The sequence below is a fragment of the Gymnoscopelus braueri genome (assembly GCF_963280865.1).
Source record: "Gymnoscopelus braueri genome assembly, chromosome: 2".
Lineage (NCBI taxonomy): Eukaryota > Metazoa > Chordata > Actinopteri > Myctophiformes > Myctophidae > Gymnoscopelus > Gymnoscopelus braueri.
This window is the reverse complement of record NC_137604.1, coordinates 13,612,670-13,618,669: the sequence shown is the minus strand read 5'-3', so window position 1 is coordinate 13,618,669 and position 6,000 is coordinate 13,612,670. Positions and strand designations below refer to the sequence as shown.

Below are 6,000 nucleotides of genomic sequence, written 5' to 3'. Positions count from 1 at the left end.
TCTGATTTCATGTCATTTTTAAGATTTAAGAGTATTGGAATGGGTAAAACTATAGCAATATAATACATATCCTCGCACGCGCGCACACACACACACACACACTCACACTCACACACACACTGAAATGTTAGAAACTGCTGTAACATTGCTATGGCAGATCCCTGCCAATATTTGTGCCATTTTTAGTGATGATTGGAGCTCCCCGGGCGTCCCTGACGTGGCCCTTGGTGTGACTATTATCACGGCAGACTCCTGAACAGTGTCTGTGCTAAGTTTGGTGCTAATTGGAGCAACAAATGCACTTGCAGCACCCAGGTCCACTGTCATACATGTGCGACCGTGCATTCGGGAGGTAGACAAATTGCAATTTCTCCCAGTTCCGGTGGTCGGATCGACTTCCGGTCTTTACCCTTGGAGTTTTTGTACCCAAACATGGGGGTGTTAGGTAGAGTTTTGGGTCTCTATGACCACTTCCTGGTAAAACCGTGAAGTGAAGTACACTTCCGGGTTGCACCATTGAACTCCACACCCCTCAGAGAGTGTGTGGGTGAAGTTTCAAGGCAATCCGACAAAACCGGAATTAGGAATGCTAATACGGAGGTTGTAATTGTTGACGAAATTGGAAGTAGGCGGGAATACCTACCAAGTTTGGGCCCTGTAGCATACTTGGAACTGGAGTCATGGCTGTTTAAAGGCCAGCCAATAGAAACACGGAGGGGGCGGAGCAATGGCGTGCCTTTGGCACCCATGGGCCACCCAGGTGCACCATTGCGGGGCCCCTGGGTGCCACACGTGGCCCCTGGTGTGGCTATACTGAGGGCAAACCCCTCACCAGTGTTTGTGCCAAGTTTGGTGCATATTGGAGCAACGATGGTTGTACAACTATTTTGGACGTTTTTTTGAAAAATATCGAAAATGTTTGAAAACTTTTGAAAAATTCAGATTTTTTTTTTTACATAAATCTTCCTATCTTGGGGGTCCCTGGCAGGAAAACGTTTGAGAACTACTGATTTTGAAACTTTTTTTTTCACAAATCTTCTCTTCTGGGGGTCCCTGGCACAACATGTTTTCAGATGGTGACCAATTTGATCAGTTTGAGAACCGGGTGCCTCACACAACGTCATCCACACAAACCATTTAATCCTCCTGCCCACTTTCATCTGGCAAAACTTGCTCAGCCAGCTCTCTCAATTATACCTGATCCCCTCTCTCTCTTCTTAATCCATTCAATCCGGGAAGGCATCTGTGTCATTTTAAGATTTCTTTGGGCTATTCAAAAATAGCAGATCTACAAGCTCATAGCGCGGCACCGAGTGCCGCGCTATGAGCTTGTAGATCTGCTATTTTTAGAAAAATCATGAAAATGTGTGCAAATCTTTGAATATATATATATATTTTTTAAGCAAACATTTTAACTCAAATCTTTGCTTCTGGGGGATTCTACAAATGACTTCTAAATCCTAACAAATGTTTAAAAAAAAAGGTATGTTGCTATAATATCAGTGGTGCTCAAACTTTTTCATGTCAAGGAAAATTATGTATTTGGCCGCGGACCCCCATCTGAAAATATTTGTTCCCAGGGACCCTCCAGAAGCAAAGATTTGAGTTAAAAATGTGTATTATATTCAAAGATTTGCACACATTATTATTATTTTTTTGCAGATCTACAAGCTTGTAGATCTGCTATTTTTGAATAGCCAAAGACGTCTTAAAATGACACACATATGCGTTCCCTTCCCGGTCTTAATGGGTTAAATTGGCTCGGTGCGTTTGTGTTCCATGTATGTGTGTGTGTGGGGGTTTTGACTGAATGTGTCTGCAGCGTGCGTTTCAATCTCTGTAGTCGGTGCTCGCCCGCCAACTCCCCCGTGGCCCGCTGAACTCCCCGCTGTGCCCAGACCACACCCACCAAGAAGCTACTTTAATGAAGTGTGTGTGTGTGTGTGTGTGCTTTCTCGTTCCATTTAACATGGGTGGTGTAAAGGAATCCGTGGGTTTTCAAGCGTGAACAGCACTCTTTAGGCAATTGGCAATTTAGTGTGTGTGTGTGTGTGTGTCTCTGTGTGCGTGTGTGTGTGTGTGGCGGGTCTCAAGGTTGTGCAGTGAGTGGATCAGGGCAGTTCTTAAAGAGTAGATTTTTGAGTCCTCCGCGGTCCAGCGCACACGGACAGACCCTTCTACATCTCACAGAGTAGAGCCGATGAGAGACAGACTGGACGAACCCAAGGCGTTTCACTGGAGCTCATCAAACAATTTACAGCATCAGCCGATATGTATCAAAGGCCTCTTTCTTTTGATTGTTCTTGATTGATCTCTTCTTCTCGTTTATAACTTCTCTTCTTCTCGTCTTTTCACCCTCCGTCGCCAGTCCTGCTGTAGCGCTGCTGCATCATACTGTAGCGTCTAGCTAGCGAGGTGCTGACACACACACACACACACACACACACTCACACACACACACACACTCACTCACTCACTCACACACACACACACACACACACACCCATTCACTCACAAAACAGCCACAACCCCCCACAATTTTTTTTTTACATTCTTGGCAGTGTTGCATTAACCTGAATCTTTGTACTGTAACAAGCAAGAAAAAAAAAACATATTTTTACAGCAAAACAGTGTTATCTTGAGAGCAGGCCGCTTAGCGTCAGAATGAGAGAGAGGCGATGTTGTATTGCCTCAGGTTTAGCTTTTGAACCGGAGCATTTGAATGTTTTCCCCCCACTTTTTTTTCCTGATTAAGTGAACGTCACCTGCTGTGTGACCGAACGCATACCTGGCAGATTAAACAAAAGATGAAAGTGATGACTGTACCGGTTCCTCCGCTTAACGCTCTTTGCCTCTTTCTTATGTAATATTTGACAATTTGGCCAATTTGGTATTAAAAAGGAGTAAATAAATAAATAAATCAGCCCTTGCCAGCGTTTCTGAGCAAGAATATTTCGCTCCAGAACGGAGGAGGAGTGTCTCTGCTTTCAATCGGGGGGAAAAAGCGTCTCACCGTGACCCTCCGTTCTTTAGTTATTGGCTGTTGAATATAGCTTGTTCTCGTCAAAAACGCATAGAAAAACTAGAAAGCAGAGAATAAATCCTTTAACATTAGATAGGACGGGGCTGGGTTTGTTGTGATCACGTTATTTCCGCGAATGCTCTTCTCCTGAAGTCATAGGATCACTCATAGGTTGGCGAAGAGCGCCATCTAGCGTAAACACTGAAAACACCAAAACACGTCAAACACGTCATGGTCGGTGAATGAGTTAAGAGTAATTAAATAGTAGAAATGTGCAGATACTCCATATACACTTACACTGTACAGTATGTTGGTTTGTTTACTGTTGAGTGAGAAAATAATGTTGCACATTAAGCTAATCATCTGGGGACCCCCAGTTTGGGGACCACTGAACTAAGTATAGAGGGTTAAAGGAGTAGTTCACCCAGAAAATGACTATATCATCTATATCAAGCCTTGAATTCATGGAGAAGTTTTTGTTTTTGACTGAGTCTCCGCTGGTGGTGAAATTATTGGCTTTGGAATGCGACAAAAACTGAAAAAAATCTCATGAATTGAAGGCTTCAAAGGGTGTGTAATTGCTAGAAAATAAGCTTTTTTTTGGGTGAACTACTTCTTTAAACCAATTGAACCCCAACATCCATATTCTGGGAGGAACATTAGCCAAAAATAGACAAGAGAAAGGCAGAGAAAATTAGATTTTTTATAAATCCTATAATACTAATACCAGCTTCATTTTGTTGTGATCACGTTGATTTCTGGGTGTACTCTTCTTCTTGGGTGATCCTGGGATCATTCACAGGCTGCGGAAGAGCGCCCTCTATCGTGAACCGCTGGAAACGCCACACGACGAGAATCTCGTCGTTGGCGCGTGATTTGGGAACGAGCTTTTGGGCAAACCTCGTCTCCCCGGAGAGCCGCCGGAATCCAAACCGCGCCCCCCCCGGCCGTCTCCATTGGCTGGCTGTTTCCACAATGTACTGATTGACACCTGTTTGTCACTTTTTTATTTGAGCTAAAAAGCATTATTTTACACTTTGGCTATTCAAAAATAGCAGATATACAAGCTCGCAGCGCGGCACCGAGTGCCGCGCTACGAGCTTTTAGATCTGCTATTTTTGAAAAATCGAGAAAATGTGTGCAAATTAATATATTTTTAACCCAAATCTTTGCTTCTGGGGGTCCCTGGAACAAAATATTTTGACATGGGCGTCAACGGCCAAATACATATCATTTTGGGGGTCCTTGACCTGAAAAAGTTTGAGAACCACTGATATAGAAACATACGTTTTTCAGAAAACTGCTGGGATTTAGAAGACATTAATAAGAATCGGCCTCAGGTCTTAATGCGTTAAAATACAACATTCTGTTATATAGGTTAATAATTGCTTCTCCGCTGACGCTATCCAAAGAGTTTATAAATACATGCAGGCGGCCAAACGGTTGCTGTTTAAAATATGATATAAATATGATATTCATATAGGTTAATATGAATAATTACTTCTCTGCTGGCTTTATTATAAAAGTATTAGATTATAACATAATGCATAATTGAATGGCCATGCTTTCTCTCTCTCTCTCTTTCTCTCTCAGTCTGTTGGGTAGAGCGAGCATGCATTAATATTGAGAGAGAGAAAGCACCACCACCACCGTTTAAAAAAAAGAATGATGATATAATGTTTATCTCAAGATGTGTTTGGAGTGGAATGAGGAGATAATTATACGGCTGCAGGAGCAGCTCTGTTAATCCCTGCATCCCTGTGATAATGACATATAGATGATATATAACATACATTGAGAGAATGAGAATATATTATTATTCTGCCTGTAAATGGTCGCTTTTCATTGCCGTTTCCTCAGCAGAAAACCATCCGTTCCTTTTTGGGCGGTGAAACCGCCCCTATAAGTGAGATTTGGAAAAATGTACATTTTCCTGCGCTGTGATCTGGGCCCAGGAAATTTGTACAATTATCCTGCGCTGTGATTGGCCAATCACAGTCTATTCAGGACTGTGATTGGCCAGTGTCACATGACACATGTGCATAGCCCTATATAAGAAACCATAACTTGAAAAAAACCAAGATTTTGGTTTTTTTCAAGTTATGGTTTCGTCCATCATAAAGAGTGTTTCAATAAATGTATTTATCTTTTGTACATGATTGGTTGACTCCATTCAGTATTGTGATTAGCTAGCAAGACACCGCCCACTTCACACAGGGTGTGATTTTTTTATTTCAACGGATTAAGTTACGCCCGTCTGTCAGCCTGCATATGGATGGATCATGCCATGCTATATTGATCATTCTCATCACCAAAATGCTGTCATATCATATCTCACGTGAATAGCGAGTACTGTACTCGACTATTCTGCCAAGAACGAGAACGGTACATAATGCAAACTGTACAAGAAAATAGGGCATGTGAGAACGATACGTTTAAAAAAAAAAAAAAGTCCTGACTGGGGGGGGGGGAGAGAGCAAGAATACATTCTTTTATAATCTAATACTGTAATAAAGCCAGCAGAGAAGGAATTATTCAAATTAACCTATAACAGACTATCATATAATTTTAACAGCAACATTTTGGCCGTCTGCATCTATTCATAAACTCTTTGGATAGCGTCGGCAGTGAAGCAATTATTAACCTACACTATGTAACAGACTTATCGTATTTTAACAGCAACAGTTGACAAACGGGTGTACATCAGATATACATTGTGGAAACAGCCAGCCAATGGAGACGGTCAGGATGACTTCACTATCCAAGGGCCAATCACAGATTACTTTTCAGCCTAATTATTCAGAAAAGCCCAGACCACAGAAAATCCACTGAATGAGTTCAAAGTTCAGATCTTTTGGGGTGTAATTGAGGTCATAAAACAAACATAAAAAATTAAAAAAGGGAAAATTAATGTCATAGAACCTTTAAAGATGTTTCAAACATTTTAAACAATTGCAGATGTACAAGCTTGCAGTGCG

The 6,000-nt window shown here is 41.8% G+C and overlaps 1 protein-coding gene across 2 annotated transcripts in view; it reads left to right on the top strand.

Annotated features, from left to right (window-relative positions):
- Positions 1-6,000, top strand: part of mad1l1 (mitotic arrest deficient 1 like 1) — a 273,709-nt gene that overhangs the window by 66,365 nt on the left and 201,344 nt on the right. The window lies entirely within an intron of this gene.